Here is an 18,282-nt window from a genome sequence, read left to right on the forward strand (position 1 = left end):
GACGTGAAAAGCGAGGAAGGAGAGTTGACGCTTCCAGTGTCTGGCTAACCCTTCCTGCTGAAGAGAAATGAAATGGAAGAGACTGCATTTGGGGAAAGAGATACCAGGGAAGCACTAAAGGTCTGACGCGGTCCAGCAGGGCACTCCGAGGTCAGTTATCGGATAAAAACAGAAAGCCAGAGCAACTCAGCCATGTCTGCCCCAAGGTGCTGCCCCCTGCACCCCCACCTAGAGTGGGAAGTCTTGTCGGGGACCCATCCACATCCAGACGGGCCCCGGCTCCCGCTCAACCCCTGTGGCTCCCGAGAGAGATGCCCTAACGCTGAGCCGAGCAGAGGGAGGACAGGTGCCCTGAGAGCTGGCCGACCAGGCTTTGCTCCACTCAGCAGCCTTGACCTTGGTGAGCTCTCAGAAGGCTTTCAGGAACACCAACACTGATCTTACACAAAGAACTTCAGAAAACAGAAAGAGAAGAAACATACCCAGCCTGTTGTTCCAGACTGGCACAACATTGGTATGGAAACCAGAGGAAGGCTTCCCTGGAAAGAAGAAGGACATGCCCGTCTCTCTCCAGAGCAACAATGCAGACATCCTGGACAAAACATTAGGGAATGCAAATCAGTAAAACAAGAAGGAAAAACACTTCACCACCAAGATGGATGTATTCTAGGAAGAGAGTAGCATTATAAAATCAATCAATATAATTCATCATATTGACACATTAAATGAGAAAAATAATGTGATCACCTCGGTAGACTTATAAAAAGCATTTCATAAAGTTGAATATGCATTCATAATTTATGAAAATACAACTCTTAGCAAACTAAGAGTAGACAGGAACTTATTTAATCTGATAAAGGATAGCAAGAGGACCTCTAGCAAACACCAGACCTGATGGTGAAAGGTAGGAGACTGGCCTGAGAGCGGAGGACCACACAAGGATGTCGGCTGACACCACCTCTCTCCAGCTTTGTATCCGAGGCTCAGCCAGTGCAGCAAGTACTGAAAAGAAATGAAGGTTATAAGAACCATAAAGCAGGGGCGCCTGGGTGGCTCAGTCGTTAAGCGCCTGCCTTCGGCTCAGGTCATGATCCCAGCGTCGTGGGATCGGGCCCTGCATCGGGCTCCCTGCTCCTCGGGAAGCCTGCTTCTCCCTTTCCCACTCCTCCTGCTTGTGTTCCTGCTCTCTCTCTCTCTGTCAAATAAATAAATAAAATCTTTAAAAAAAAAAAAAGAACCATAAAGCAATAAATAAAGCTATCATTTTTGTAGATGACTGTGTACATGGAAAAACCAAAGCAATCTATACGTAAGTTACTAGAATTAATAAGTGAGCTTTGCATTGCTGAATATGCCAAAAATTGCATTCTGTATTGCATTGTATTTCTGTTTTCACGAAAGAAAGAAAAAAATAAACATTTGTAATATATACCATTAAGGTAGCATCAAAAATGTCAAAGACTCAGAAATAAATCTAACAAAAGACCTCTCCAGGGAAAATGGCAGAACCTCATCATGACAAGTTTCCAGAACCCAAGGAGAGGGAGTTCAGGAATGTCTGTGACTGACCAGACTCTGCACCATAATGTAAATCCCTCCCAAACTGACTTGGTGATCCCATGTAACCTCATTCACACTTCCAACAGATTTTTCCTTCATTTTGTTTTCCAGCATGCCTCGATGAGCCACCCCTGGGATGCACAGGAATTGCAGCAACCAGTCTATCCTTGAGCAAGGTGGGGAGACTTAGCATGTCACGAGGGTCAGGTCGTGCCGAGAAGCTGCACAGCCATGCAAGGTGGTACGTGTGGCCATGCGAGCCAATCGGATGGGATAGAAAATCTAGAGACATGATTTACGGGCATGGGATGTGTGGCAGATCAGTGGGGCAAGGATGGTGGTTTTCAGTAGACTGACTAGCCAAACGGGGGTGGGGAGGAAAGAGGGACCCCTCCTAGCCACACACACAAAAGTTAACAGAGAGACCAAAGACTGAAATGTTAAATTCCAACACCTGGAAGCAAGCTTGGGCTCAAACTCAACTGAGTTTCTTTTCTCTTGAGAATGTGTTCTATTTTCTGGGTTCCTCAGGCGTTGGGTAGTTTTGGACCGAATCCGTGTCATTGTGAAAATTGAACTGTGGCGTTCAGAACTCTGTTACTTCCACCATTGGTACTGCTTCTTTTCCTCAGTGGGTAGTTTTCTCACCTGGCCTGGAACAGGAACAGCTTCCTGAGCGGCTGTTTCAGTCTGTTTGGGTGTTTTGTCTTCAGTGGGGGGACTTTGCATCTGCTGCGTGCATGTGTGGTTCGGGCTCAGCAGCCCTGTGGGAAGCAGGGTGTGGGGACCCCGTCCTGCCTTCTCATTTATGGGGTTCCTCCAAACTCTTCGGGATTCATTCTGTAATTCTGGCTGCACTTTTCTGGTTCCCCATGCCAAAAAGACTATGCTTGCTGTGTAGACCACACTCAGTCCCAGATTGAGAGACCTGGAAACAGGAGCTTATTACATAACTCCCCATCCCCTTCCTCCAAAGAGCATGAACCCCCACCAGTCTGTGTGGGGTCCCCCCATCATTCCACCCTCTAGTTCCCTCAGGTGGTTGCTTCTTGCTTTTGGTAATGCATCCAGCTTTTATGATTGTTTTCTCCAGGGGAGGGGAGACCATCTGGTGGGTCTTAGTCCATAATTACCAGAAGTAGAAAACATACAGACACAAATGGGGAAGTAAAAGCTTCTAGAATGGGCTACTGGAGAATATCTCCATGACTTTAGGGTAGGGAAGGATTTCCTAGTAAGCCCGAGTCACGAAAAGAAAAGATTGCTAAATGTAACACATTAAAATTAAGAACTCTATTCATCAAAGCATGCCATAAAAATAATGAAAAGATAAGCTGGCCTGTGGGAAAAAATATTTGACAAAGGACTAGTATCTAGAATATATAAAGGACTTCTGCAAGTCAGCAAGGAAAGCCAAAGTGACCAATAGGAAAATGAACAAAAAGCTTCAATGAGCATATCACAGAAAGGTGATCCAAAGACCAATAAACATATGACAGTGTGCTCAATCTCATCAGCCATCAGGGAAATAAAAAATAAAACCTCAAAGACAACACAGAGATACTACTGCTTTGCTATCATAATGTTGGGCACCATCAAATGTTGGCAAGGACATGACGCGTCAGGATCTCTCATCCAGGGCTGAAGGGAGGCTGAGTGGGTGTAACCACATGGGAACAGTTTAGTATTATCTAGTAGAGTTGAAGAGAATCATACCCTGTTACTGAACACACCACCCCTCAGATATGCCTCTAAGATATGAGCGTAAAGATATATACACAAGCACATTCAAATCAGCATTATTCAGAATAGCCCTCAATGGAAAGAACCCACATGCCCACCAACGGTAGAATGGATAAATAAGTTGAAGATTATTTATCCAATAGGATTCTATTCCACAATGAAATTAAACAAACACCAGACACAGATAACCACAGGATGGATCATACAAACATAATATTGAGGGGAAAAAGCAAGTCCCAAAAGAATACATACAGTATGATTCAATTTACATAAAATTCAAAAGCAGACAAAACTAAACTATACATTCTATGGAAATTCTATGTAAAACTATAAAGAAAAGCAAGGCAATGATCTTGCTTTAAAGAGAAAATAAAAATGTCAGCTATGCCTCGGTCGGGGGGAGGGATATGGTGGGGAAGGATAAATGGAACTTGTGATGATCTCTCTCTTGCTCTGGATGGTGGTCAGGAAGATGTTAGATTTGTCCCACCCTCCCCCCCAGTTAAACTGTACATAGTCTTCTGTCTATATTTGTGAATGTCAACATTAAAAATACTAAAAGAGAAAGATAATTATGTCCTAGTGTTAATATCAACAGGAGGAAAATGACTAAGCATGTTATTTGGGAAGTGATAACCCAAGAAGTCATCTTCAAACCCTCTCCCAGCCTCCTCCCTCCGTAGGACTGGAGAGCTCAGAGCTGTTAGTAGACAATGGCCTGGATGCCGAGGACAAACTCCTTTTGAGGCAGTACGTTTCAACATTGCAGATTCAATGTTGGGCAAGTCGCTTAACCTTGATAGTTCTTATGTTCCTTTTTAAAAAATCAGTTGATTGGTTGGTTCTGAACAATCTCTAAGGGTCCTTCCAGCTGATGTCTCTGATTGGATGGCACTGTTCACTTTTCCCCATTCACTGTGAATAGTGCTATCCAGCAGCTTAAGAAATGTAGTTATCTGCAATTCAGTGAATATGCCGTCTGCACTTTTATTATCCTAATTCCAGGAACTATTTAAAAATGGAGCAATAAAAAAAATAGCTGGGATCTGGAGACCTTTAAAACAATATTTTTCACTTTTCTAGCAGCATTTATTCAAAGAGAATGTATTTTAATAGTTATTGAACTGGATTCTTTCAGAGCACAAGCTATCTCGGTAATGAGTTCGACATTTCAGAAACAGATTGCCTCCCCCGTCCATAATCAGAGCGAGCTGAAGTTGTGGCCCAGACTTCTGCGTTGTTGGCCAGCCGTTTTCATTCCTCCTCCTCCGACCACTAGGTGTTGGATATCTCCAGGTTCATTCTGGGCTCATCGATTTTATTCCACATGATCCAGCAAGACTTCCCAAGGTCTCGGTTACCACATGTGTAATAATTACTCTTAAACCTTTTCTCTTATTCTAAGCATCCTTCTGAGTTCTGGGCTTACGGATCTGACAGCCTCCTGAAACTTTCAGATTTGCAAAGTCTGTGTGCTTCAGATTTCACTCATCCCCTTCTCTCACAAAGCTGCTTCTCCTCCTCACTCGGATCCTGGTGACTGGCACTGCCAGTTGTCACAGGAGAGGCCATAGGGATGCAAATCAGTTGGCACCAGAGCTTCCATTCTAGGTTGAAAACCAACTAAGGGGTCAGGACCACAAAGTCAGAGGGTGAGTGAAACATCATTGAGAGCTGTCAGGGCTCAGGAAAACAAGTCCTTCCAATTCTGATGAGCAGAGGCAGGGCAGAAAGGGGGGATAAATCCAAGTAAGGGGAGTGAGGAGACAGTGACCATGACAGGACCAAGGCAGAAGGCATCCATGCCCGCGTGCCTGCAGTTTTCCCTGTGAGCTCTGGGCTGCAGGGGCAGCCGCACCACGTCTCCTCCTGGACTGCGCCCTGCTCTCATACCTCTTACTTTTGTGTTTGCTGCTGACTCTTCTTGATGTGCCCACTTTTTTGTCTTTGTCTGGATTTTTGTCCTCATTGCTGAAGACTCGGCTGAAATATCTTCTCTGTGAAAGCTTACATCCATTCCAGACTGTCTCCTTCTCTACTCCGTATCTGTCTCGTACATAGCTCCTTCTCTGCAGTACCCACAGTCTTTATGTCTGTTTATGTGTCTCTTTTCCTTTAGTTTTTTTTTTTTAAAGATTTTATTTATTTATTTGAGAGAGAGAGAATGAGAGACAGCATCACAGGGAGGAGGGTCAGAGGGAGAAGCAGACTCCCCACCAAGCAGGGAGCCCGATGCGGGACTCGATCCCGGGACTCCAGGATCATGACCTGAGCCGAAGGCAGTCGCTTAACCAACTGAGCCACCCAGGCGCCCCTTTTCCTTTAGTTTTATTTCAGTAAAAGAAACATACAAAAATCCTTTGAAGTTAAATAGTGGCTTCTGGTTTCCAGAAACAGCAGCCTGGATTAGTCAAATTAACTCTCCAGTGAAAAACAATAGAAAATATTATATTTACACAGTTTTACATTTTTTTCAAAAATTACTTATTTGTGTCAAAAATCTGAAGACAGTAGGAACAAACTATTTTATGGAAGTCTATAATGAGAGCTATAAGCATGTGTATACACTGTATATATATCAGAGCATATATGGTCAGATAAAAGGTGCTCATGCCCTGAGAGCATTTGCTATACCCCTCAATGAGTTTGTTTTTGGTGAGTTTTTTGTTCATTCAAGACAAGATGAATAGAAGTCAAGGCCAATATCCAAGGCCTTAAAGGAGACATCCTGACCATAAACTGGGACCCCAAAAAGGGCAATCACACTTAAAGTAGGAGTGAACCATATCTAAACCCACTCTCTACCCCAATCACAGGGGATTTTAAGGAAACTGCCTTAGAAGGAAACAGAGCAGGAGAAGAAAAAGGAAGAAAAAATTAGGGGGAATTTGCAGCCATGGATCAGCTCTTTGCATGTGGGTGCACATGATCTGGAACACAGAGGCCAAGAAAAGTGGGGCTATGAAATTGGTTTGAGATGGTTGCAACTGTTAGTATCCCCAATATTCTTAGACAGGAACATAAATGCTCTCTGAGGGAAGGCATATCCATCCTAGACCTTGTGTAGCCAACAAACGAAAGTACTTTTCAAGGGCAATGACAAACAGGATGTCAGAGATAACAAGACATCAAAGTGAGTGTTCTTGAGTCATTCTTGGTAGACTCCCCCCAAATTGTCCACTTCATCTATATCTTCCTTTTTTGGGTTAATCTTGCATTTGTGAAGGAAGAATTAAGTAAATAACGAAGAGGAATAATTAAGTAAAATAAAACCAAACATTAAATAGCTAAAAGTTTGTTCTTTGATAACACTAACAAAATTGACAAAACCACTTGTGAAACTGATGAAAAATAGAGAGAAGTTGCAAATAACTAATACTAAAAACTATAAAACACCAATGAAAGAAATTGAAGACAACACAAACAAATAGACAGATATTCCATGCTCATGAATTGGAAGAATTAATATTGTTAAAATGTCCATACTACCCAAAGCAATCTACAGATTTAATGCAGTCCCTACCAAAATATCAACAGCATTTTTTCACAGAACTGGAACAAATAATGCTAAAATTTGTGTAGTACCACAGAAGACCCCAACTAGCCAAAGCAATCATGAGAAAAGGATTAAATGTGAGACCTGAAACTAAAAATTCCTAGAAGAAAACATAGGCTTTAATCTCTTTGGCACTGGCCTTAGCAACATTTTTTCTAGATATGTTTTCTCAGACAAGGGAAACAAAAGCAAAAATAAACTATTGGGATACGCCAAAATAAAAAGCTTTGCACAGCAAAGGAAACAATCAACAAAACAAAAGGCAACCTACTAAATGGGATAGATATTTGCAAATGATATATCCAATAAGGGGTTAATATCTAAATATACAAAGAACTTATATAGCTCAACACCTAAAAAGCAAATAATGTGATTGAAAAATGGGCAGAGGACCTGAATAAACATTTTTCCAAAGATGACATCCAGATGGCCAACAGACATGTGAAAAGATGCTCGACATCACTCATCATCAGGGAACTCCAAATCAAAACCACACTGAGATATCACTCACACCTGTCAGAATGGCTAGAATAAAAAACACAAGAAACAAATGTTGGCGAGGATGTGGAGAAAGGGGAAATCTCGTGCACTGTTGGTGGGAATGCAAACTGGTGCAGCCACTGTGGAAAACAGTATGGAGGTTCCTCAAAAAAATTAAAAATAGAAAACCCTATGATCCAGTAATCCCACCACTGGGTATTTGCCCAAAGAAAACAAAAACATTAATTTGAAAAGATATATGCACCCCTATGTTTATTGCAGCATTATTTATAATAGCCAATATGTGAAAGCAACCCAAACATCCATCAGTAGGTTAATGGATAAAGAAGATGTGATGTATATATAGTGGAATATTACTCAGCTATAAAGAAGAATGAAATCTTGCCATTTGCAACAATATAGATGGATCTTGAGGATATTACACTAAGTGAAGTCAGAAAGAGAGAGAGAAATACCATATGATTTCACTTATATGTGGAATTTAAAAAACAAAGCAAACAATAAAACAGAAACAGACTCATAAATACAGAAAACAAACTGGTGGTTACCAGAAGGAAAGGAGGTGGGAGGTGAGCAAAATAGGTGAAGGAGATTAAAAGGTACAAACTTGCAGTTATAAAATAAATAAGTCATGGGAATGAAAAGTGCAGCACAGAGAATATAGTTAATAATACTGTAATAACTTTGTATGGTGACAGATGGTAACCACACTTCCCCGGTGAGCATTAAGTAATATATAGAAGTGTTGAATCACTGTATTGTACACCTGAAACTAATACGTTGTATGCCAACTATATTTCAATTGGAAAAAAAATCACTACAGATGCCAAACACACAGACATCTTAGAAAAAAGATATTATTAACAACTTTATGCCAATAAATTTGAATATAGAGAGGACGTGGACAAATTTGGGAGGGAATATACCAAGACTGACTCAGGAATAAACAGAAAAATGCAATAGTCTAAAACCTTTAAAGAATTAAATCAGCAGGGGTGCCTGGCGGCTCAGTTGGTTAAGCATCTGTCTTCAGCTCAGGTCATGATCTCAGGGCCCTGGGATTGAGCCCCATGTCGGGCTCCCTGCTTGGCAGAGAGCCTGCTTCTCCCTCTGCAGCCCCCACCTGCCCCAGCTCGTGCTCTCTCTCTCTCTCAAATAAATAAATAAAATCTTTTTTAAAAAAGGAATTAAATCAGCACTAAGTGTGTTCCCTTAAAAGAAAACTCCAGATCAGCTGGTTTCACTAGTTATTTGATACCTTCAAGGAAGAAGCAATCCCATCCTATTCACACTCTTCTAGACAACAGAAGAAGAAATGCTTTACAACTTATTTAAATGATCTAGTAAAACTTGATCCCAAGGACGAATGTATAAAGAATATTTGTAGGCTAATTTCACTCATGGACACAGATGTAAAATTTTTCAAAATAGGGTAAAGCCCCACCACAATATGATAATGAGATCCAAATAAATCCTTTGTATAAACACACATCCAATTACTGTGAGGCTCATGAGTAGGCATGTCAGTTTGCACAGCTCACCGGCTTACACTTCCTGGGGACTGCAAATATGCTTCAGCCCCTGCTGTTGTTTTATGCATGGTGTATTTTTTTAAATCTTTTTTTGTTTCTTGTCTTTTCTCCCCCCTCTCCTTTTTGTTTGTCACCTTTTGGCTTAAAATCATGGGGAAGATTCTGATTGCCGTGGTGCCTGGACTTTCAAAGGTTCCCACAGATTAGGCTGGGAGAAGCTGGGGATTCAGGGACCTGTCCTCCACTTCCCCACTTCTTAGGAATTAATTGAGTACCTACAGCTACCCTAGCCCCCTCCAATCCCTGAAAAGGTTAAGAACTTTAATCAGCCTTGTTTGAGAAAGGAAAGGAAAAAATGGCCAATGCATTGTTCTCAGTTTCAGGTTATTTTGGGGGGAGTTATTGATGAGTTTTACTGTAATAGTAAACCAAATTCAACAGTATGTTAAAAGGATAATAGATTTTGACTAAGTCAGATTTATCCAAGGAATACAAGGTCGGTTTAACATTTAAAACAATCAGTTAATTTTTTTCCATATTAGCAGGCCAATACAGGAAAAATTACATAATCATCCCAATAATGCAAGAAAAGCACTTGATAAATTTCAGTATCAGCCTAAAAAGTGAGTAAACTAGGGCTTTCTTAATCAGATAAAGAGAAGCTACAAAAATCCACAATCAACACTGTATTTAACAAATGTTTGAAAACTTGCCCTTTTCCCTTTTCAGTGGTGGACAAGAAAAGGATGCCTCCTACCACTGTGATCACACTGAAATTGTCATTGTTTTCAGAAGAAACGATTGTATAGGTATTGAATAAAAAATTTGTAAATAAAATATTAAAATTAATTATTTCATAAAATATAAATTATGAAGACTATAAATAAAATAATTTAATAAAAATAAAATTAGTATAACAATCCCATTGTATTTCTAAATAAGAGCAACAAATAAAAAATGTAATTCTAAAATATGCCATTTACAAATAGCATCCAAAAATAGCAAATAGGATAAATATAAAAGAATGATGTGAAAGACCTTTATGAGGAAAATTATATAACTTTACTGAAAGACATTATTGAAAAATGGAGAGATACCCTGTGTTTATAGAGTGGAAGTTTCAAAATGCAAGCAGGCCATTGATCCCTAAATTGACTTCTAGGTTCAGGGCCATTCCACTTAAAATCCCAAGAGTATTTTGCAGAAGTGACATCTGACAGGAGAATTCAAAATATAAACAAAAATGCAGGGAGAAGAACAGCCAAAGTTTGAAGAAGGAGGAGGAGGGAGGGGAGGAAGGAAGAGATGAGCCTCGGTCTGTCAAACAGTTAGGTGTTGTAAAGCTATATTAGTCAGTACTAGGCTGTATTAGAGCAGGAATCAACAAATAGATGAATGGAACAGAAAAGAGAGCCTGTATGTGCACAGCAACATATGGGAGCAATAGAGAGCATGGGGAGAAAGTTGCATCTCTATTCACCAGGATATCATATATGAGAAATATATATCATATATATATGTAATACAATAAACATCTGATATATATTTCATATATCATATCTCAAATAATAATATAATATTGAATAATATGAAAAAGTGTAACTATTAAATAAAATTAATATTGATCATTATTTAATAAGCATTAAGCAACACATTTATTAAAATATAAATAAATATAAGTATTAAATAAATGATTAATAATAATAAGGTATATTATATTGCTATATTTTCCTCATTGTAGCCCAAATTTGGAAGCAGCCCAAGTGCCCATCAACAGTGGAATGATAGAATGGATTGATAAACTCAGATACATTCAGTCAAAGAATACTTACTTAGAGGAAAAGAAAAAGTAGGCTACAAACAACAATATGGAGAAATCTATAAACCTAGAGTTGAATGAATAAAAAACAAAACATACAAATTATACTTATCATGTAATTCTATTATACAAAGTTCAAAATAAGAAAAATTAAACTGTATTTTATAGGGATTCATGCAGTGCTGATTAAGAAAACCAAAGAAGTAATTACAAGTCAGGAGAATGGTCTGTTTTGGTGAGAATGAGGGCACTGTAGTTAGGAGGGACTTCTGGAAAGTAAATCATGTTCAATTTCTTCAGTTGGTTCACTTGTTACTTGGTTTTCTAACGATTTGAATGTTACCAATAACATTTATGCACATTTCTACATGTTATATCTTGCAATAGAAATGTTTAAAAATGGTATAATTAGACTTTCAATGAAAACCAATTTTCTAACATGTTTGAGAATCAATTGGCTTTCTACTTATTTAAGTGCCAAAACATTTATGCACATTTCGCTATATGTTATCTTTCATAGTAAAAGTATGTATTTGAACAATTAGACTTCTAATAAAACCAGTAGTCCCCAGAGCTATCCCATCTTACTTCCTAGAGGCAAGCACAGTCACATTTATGGTGTTTCTTTTTGTGTTTACCTCTGTATTTCTAAATAATAAGCTTACAGTGCTGTGTCTTCATTTTTCACTTTTAGATCTACTTATTGACTGTCTACGTCCATAAGATGAAGACATAGCTTTCTTATCTACCTCTTTTTCTTTAAGCTTACACACATTCATTTCCTATTCTCTCCCTCCCCAACTATATTGTTTTTATGTTAATTTTCAGAATTTACATTATTATGTAACTATGTAAATCAAAATAAATCATCAACATAAATCAATCTCAAACTCCTATAATGTGTTTATTCTATTAATTTCTTTTTTTTTTCTTGGAACTATCCTTTTAGAATTCCTCATGCTTTTTCTCCAATTTGGACTGATATTTACATTATTACGCTTATGAAATATTTTTCAGAGACCTCTACTACAAGCCATGACACAGACTTTCTCTCCACTGAAACCAACCACAAAATATAGGCTACAATTCTTTTCAGGCATTTAAAAATGAGTATCACAGGAGAAGAGAAACTTAGACGTGATCCCAGTGTTGCCACATGATTGTTCTGGTTTTCAGCCTGGAGATGGTCTCTCTGAGTGGAGGAAGAAGAGGCTGGAGCTCAGGTCTTTGAAGTAGCTGGAACTAGTTTGGCAGGGTTTCTGAGAAGGGGTGCTGTATAGAGAGGAGGTTCAAGAAGTCTGCATGGGGGTTCAGTGTGATTCTTGCATGGGGGCTGCACAGGCAAAGGGAGAAACTCCATGGCTTTGTTAGATCACCTGCTACAGCCTGAGAGCCAAATGCTGGCACCAGAAGGCACACAGTTCTGTGTCATAGTGGGGTACTAGCCTAGGCACTGGGAGACCTCATTGAAGATTTTGGAACGGAGTTAAAATTTCAGAAAGTCTAAACCTTAAGAATAAAGTCCACACTCTATGGTAAGAGACATGTCCTAAACATATGTTCTAAAATAAAACAGTTCTGCTCCAAGAAAGGATAAAACCAAGGCTAACAGGACCAAAAGTAAGAACCACTAATTTCACTGTTTGCCTGAACAATGTGAACATCCGTGGAGGAAGAAAACATGATTTTCTCTCACTACAATATATTGTCCACAATGTCCAGCATACAACAAAAAAATTACTAGATATGCAAAGAAATGGAATAATATGAGTCATAGTCAAGAGAAAATGCAGTTTTTGGAAACTCAACCATGGTTACCCAGATATTGGAATTAGCAAGCAAGGACTTTCAAGCAACTGTTATAAGTATACATTGTCTATAATAGCCATTTGAGTAAACGGTTATAATAAATGGACAAATGGGGGAATATTAACACAGAAATGTAAATTGTAAAAACAGACCAAAGGGAAATTAGGAAATGGAAAAGTGCAGTATACAAAGTGAAAAATTAATAGGATGAGCTTAAGAGTGGATTCCAGATGTTAGAGGGAAGGGTCAAATGAATCACTATCTCTGAAAAATAGAAAAAAATAATATTGGAAAATAAGACATGGAAGAGTCACATTTTGTCCCGTAGGACAACATCAATCAGCATAGCATAAGTGCAGGAGGAATCCCAAAGGAGAGGAGAGCAAGAATGAGCAGAAAAAAAAAATATTGGGAGAATAGCTGAAAATTACCTGAGTTTTGTGAAAAGCAAAATCTTCCATATTAAAAAAGCTCCGCAAACTTTAAGCAGGATAAATACAAAGAAAGTGACACTCAGGCACATCACTCAGGTACATCAAATTGTTGAGACCATAGATAAAGAGAATATCTTGAAGGCAGCAGAGAAAAATCACAGTTACATGCAAGTGGGCAATGATAGGAGTGAACGTTGGTGTCTTGTCAGAAACAATGGAGGCCAGAAGACAATGATACAGGAACGTGGTTATTCTGAAAGAATAAAACTGCCAACCTGGAATTCTAAATCCAGTAACATTTCAAATATTCAAAATTGAAGATGCTCTGAAGATACTTCATTGCCAGCAAAATTGCAATAGCAGTTCTAAGGAAATTTTTTCATGACCCCAGATAGAAATTTAGATCCACAGGAATTAATAAAGAACATAAAAAATGGTAAATAGAAAAGACTGTATACCTTAAATTTTCTTCTCCTAATTTTTCTAAGATCTACGACTGGGAGAGCAAATATTACCTCACTGGTTTGTGGCATTTATAATGTATGTGTATATGTTGTATATGACAATGATGCACACAACAGTGCAGAGATGTGTAGGAAAATGTCAGCATGGAGTTAGAAGAATGCATTAATTCCAAAGAAGTCAGGAAAGGAGGAACAGAGGAACAAAAAATAGAAAACAAATGACAAAATGATAGACCTAAATCCAACCATATCAACATTACATTCATTACAAGGAAATTTATTCAGAATTTAACAGTATATTTATAATATGCTATGATTATGGATCTTTTCTTTTAGTTTTCCTAAAACTAACTGCCTTATTTTTCCTACTACCTTCGTTTTTTTGGTCATCATTCATAATTTTTCCCTTATCTTACAACAATCTCTTGCTAAGATTTTATGGAAGGTCAATCACATTAATTAATCTATTGATTCCATTTTCTATTTTTCATTTTTTTATTATTTTTTAAAGATTTTATTTATTTATTTGACAGAGGGAGAGAGAATGAGCAGTGGGAGTGGCAGGCAGAGGGAGAAGCAGACTCCCCGCTGAGCAGGGAGCCCGATGCAGGACTCGATCCTGGGATGCCAGGATCATGACCTGAGCCAAAGACAGTTGCTTAACCAACTGAGCCACCCAGGCACCCCATTTTCTATTTTTTAAAACGTCATTGCAGGGGAGATAGCTCCCCATTCCTCATGTTCTTTTTCTTCCATGTGGAGGAAACTCTATTACTGTAATGTTTCTAGCCTTTCTGTATTTACACACACACACACACACACATACACACACACACACACTCTGCCCCAGGAAAAGTGAAGTATCTTATCTGATTGGTGAGGGTGAATCAGAAACAGCTCAGATTCTGGCTTCTTTTATTCCTCTTGGCGGGTCAACTGTGTGCAGAGAACACACATGCATACTGTCCAACAGACATGGGCCCTGCTTGCAAGAGGAGGCCTGCCTCCCAGTGCTGCCTTCCACTGTAGTAAGTTTTTGTGGTCAGTGCCAGGAAGCCCACTTGTCCGCAGATAAAAGACACATTCACCAATAACAGTGTTAGTGTAATAAAAGTTAATGTTTTGTTCTCCTAAAAAATTGCAGAACCAGAGGCCTTATTCAAGCAGGCATCTATCTACTCATGTGACTTAAAACCTGGTGACATTAAAGTGAAAATATCTTAGGTGACAAAGAAGAGTAGCTTATCCGTTAGTCAACTGATGATAATTACCAAGCACTCTGCATTTCTCACTGGCTAGAAATAAAACGACAGGGGCGCCTGGGTGGCTCAGTCAGTTAAGCGTCTGCCTTCGGCTCAGGTCATGACCCCAGAGTCCTGGGATAGAGTCCCTCATCGGGGCTCCCTGCTCAGCGGGGAGCCTGCTTTCCCCCTCTGCCTGCCACTCCCCCTGCTTGTGCTCGCTTTCTCTCATAAATAAATAAATAAATAAAATCTAAAAAATCTAAAAAAATCTAAAAAAAAGGAAATAAAACTACAGATCTCCCTTGACTTACAACGGGGGTACATTCTGATAAAGCTATTGTAAGTTGAAGACATTGTTAAATCAAAAATGCATTTAACAAACCTAACATCAAACATCAGCTTAGACTAGCTTACCTTAATGTGCACAGAACACTTCCATCAGCCTACAGCTGGGCAAAATCACCTAACACAAAGCCTATGTCACAATGAGGTGCTGAATATCTCATGTGATTCATTGAATACTGTACTGAGCATGACAGAATGACAGTCTGGGTGCAGGAGGTTGTCTGTGTATCAGCTGTTACTCCCGTGATCGCGGGGCTGACTGTGAGCCACTGTCCCGCATCATCACGAAGGATTGTCCAGCATGCCTCTAGCTCAGGACAACATCCAAATTTCAAAGTTTGAGGTATGTTTTTCTACTGAATGCATATTGCTTTTGTGCCATCGTAAAGCGTAGAGATTGAAAACTCGTAAGTGGAACCACTGTAAGTTGGGGCCTGTTCATAATCTCTTTCCCAGTTGTCCTTCATTGCTTTTGTTTTAGTTGATCATTTTTTGCTATTCGAAAATGTTTAAAGTTGTGCATAATATGTTACTGAAAATTTCTCCTACTGCTTCAATTCCCCAATTTTGGCTTGTTGGTTTTGTAATTTGCTCCTAAGCAGCTAGCCCTTTGTAATTTCTTGGGGTTTGGGATGTAAAGGTTTTCATCTAGATTTGTTTTTTCCCATATTAACATCTGTTATGGTTGGATTATGTGACCCAAAAGATTTCTTGAAGTCCAAACCCTCAGGACCTCAGACTGTGACTTTATTTGGAAATAGTCTTTGCAGACTCGACCAAGTTCAGAGGAGTTCACTAGGGTGAGCTCGAATCTGAGAGGACTGGTGTCCCTATAAAAAGGGGAATCTTGGAGCCAGCCACAGACAGAGGGATGCTAATGTGACAACGGAGTCAGACATTGCAGGGAAGCAGGGGATTGCCAGGGGCCACCAGGAGCTGGAAGTGGTGGCGGGGGAGGGATCCCCCCAGCAGCATCGGAGGGAGCCCAGCTCTCCCCGACACCTAGTTTCCAGACTTCCAGCCTCTAGATGGTGAGGCCAACAGTGTCTCTTGTTTAAAGCCACTCAGTTTGTGCCCCGTTGTTACAGCAGCCCTCAGACCCTAACACAGTAGCTAACTTCCACAGCAACATTTCAAAGGAGCATTTTGTTTGCCTGTTTTTAAAATTTTTATTGGATTTGTCATGTCTTTAAAATCACTGGTTTGGAGCTCTGTGCGCCTGCATTTCTGTTTCCTTCTCTCAGTCCGCCTTTCTGTTCTAGCATGGTCCTGTTTCCCGGCATGCACGTGCCTCTCCCTGACCTCTCTGCGGCACCCTCAGTTTCTTTCTCTTACCCTTCCTCTGCCCATTATCTTTCTCTTTCCACCTTTCTACCTTTCTTGTGTGTAATGGTACTGTTGATCCTTGAACAATGTGGGGTTAGGGGTGCCGACCCCTGCACAGTCGAAAACCCAGGAATAACTCTGACCCCCCTGAAATTTAATGGCTAGCAGCCTACTGCTGACTGGAAGCCTTACTGATCACATACACAGTTGGATAACTAATACTTTGTATGTTATGTATATAATATACTGTCTTCTTACAATAAAGTGAGCTAGAGAAAAGAAAATGGTGTCAGGAAAATCAAAAGGAAGAGAAGATACATTTACAATACTGTCCAAAAAAAATCCACGTATACGTGGACCCGTGCAGCTCATGTGGCACAGCCAACTGCCCCATCAGTCTATGGACTGGGCCACTGTGGTCTGCTCTTTCTCTTCTGCCCTGATGTGTTCACTCCCTACAGGTTCTTGTGAAAGCATGCCTTTAGTCAAGCAAGTACCTCAGAACCCTTGCCTCAGGCTCTGCTTCTTGGAAACCCACCCGACCTCACTCCAGTTCATTTATGTGACTGTGAGCATGGCAAGAAGATGAAGTACCAGCACCAACTAAGGTAAAACTTCCACTATAACTGGGATTTGGCTCTGCCTGGATTGCCGGTCCCCTCCTGCTCCCACCCAGTCGCATTTTCAAAGGAACAACTTTATCTTCTCATTCAGAGAAGGGTGATGGTGAGGAAGCCAAGTCCCCAGAGTCCTTGGGACCTTCTCAACTAGTGTAGAGTCTGCCATGGAGAGTATAGCATCATGTTCTTTTTTTTTTTTTTTTTTTTAAGCTTTTACTTATTTATTTATGAGAGAAAGAGAGAGAAAGCGTGAGAGAGCACAAGCTGGGGGAGGGAGAGGGACAAGCAGACTCTGTGCTGAGTGCAGAGCCCAACACGGGGCTCCATCTCACAACCCCGAGATCATGACCTGAGCAGAAATCAAGAGTCGGACGCTCAACCGACTGAGCCACCCAGGCATTCCAAGCGTCATGTTCTTTATTTTTATTTACTTTCATTGAGTGTATATGTGAGCTAGTACAGACTCACTGAAAACACTGCTTTTATTTATCTTCATAATAACAAGATTCTGGATTTTATACAACTAAATTGTTTAGACGCCACTGCAGACATTGTGGTGGAGTGTTACCTGGCGTAGTAGAGGCTGTTCAGGATTGTGCTAAACTTGATATATAGAGGTATTTTCCATTTTGAAGGGATGAGCCCAATTTAAAATTTTTCTTTTATGATTCTGTTTCACATTGTGGATTTTTGATGGCAAGATTTTAGTCTTCAACCACTCTCCTCTCTTCTACTTCAAAAGCTTATGTTTTAAACACTCAAAAAAGCCTTATATCTGAGAACACTTTATAAAATCTTGAATAAAAAAGCCTATGTGTCACTTGTCTCAGCGATTAATTGATATGAGTTCTGGGAATGACAATTAATCTTGACATTAGCTTAATTAAGCTAGACATTAGTCAATCATAATTGGCAAAGGAAATATGCTATAAAAATATGATGCAATCTAAGACCAAACAGGACTAATTTTTGGATAATTTGTGTTTTGTGCTACTGTAGCACCATTAGTACAAGTGATTAACACGTCAGTAAAACGATCAGAAATAATTACCTTATTGATAATGGCATATTGATTTGTAATGATGGATATAAGGAAACATTTAGGCTGTTTGTCCAAGATAAATTTCAACACTTCTTTTTCCATCAAGACATCTTTGACTCACAGTTGAATCCTCAGCACTTCCGGCAATGGCCTGGAAAATCTAATTAATTGTGCTGTGGGATTCTTTGGGATTACTTCGTTCTTCTTCTCTTTCGCCTGTATGCCTGTTCTTAGTTAGGTAAATAGGTGGGATAATTCTCCACTTCCTGAGGAAGACAGCATAAACA

The sequence above is a fragment of the Mirounga angustirostris genome, unplaced genomic scaffold, assembly GCF_029215605.1.
Source record: "Mirounga angustirostris isolate CCGP_5_RB_7025 unplaced genomic scaffold, mMirAng1.0.hap1 SCAF_5, whole genome shotgun sequence".
In the NCBI taxonomy this organism is placed as follows: Eukaryota; Metazoa; Chordata; class Mammalia; order Carnivora; family Phocidae; genus Mirounga; species Mirounga angustirostris.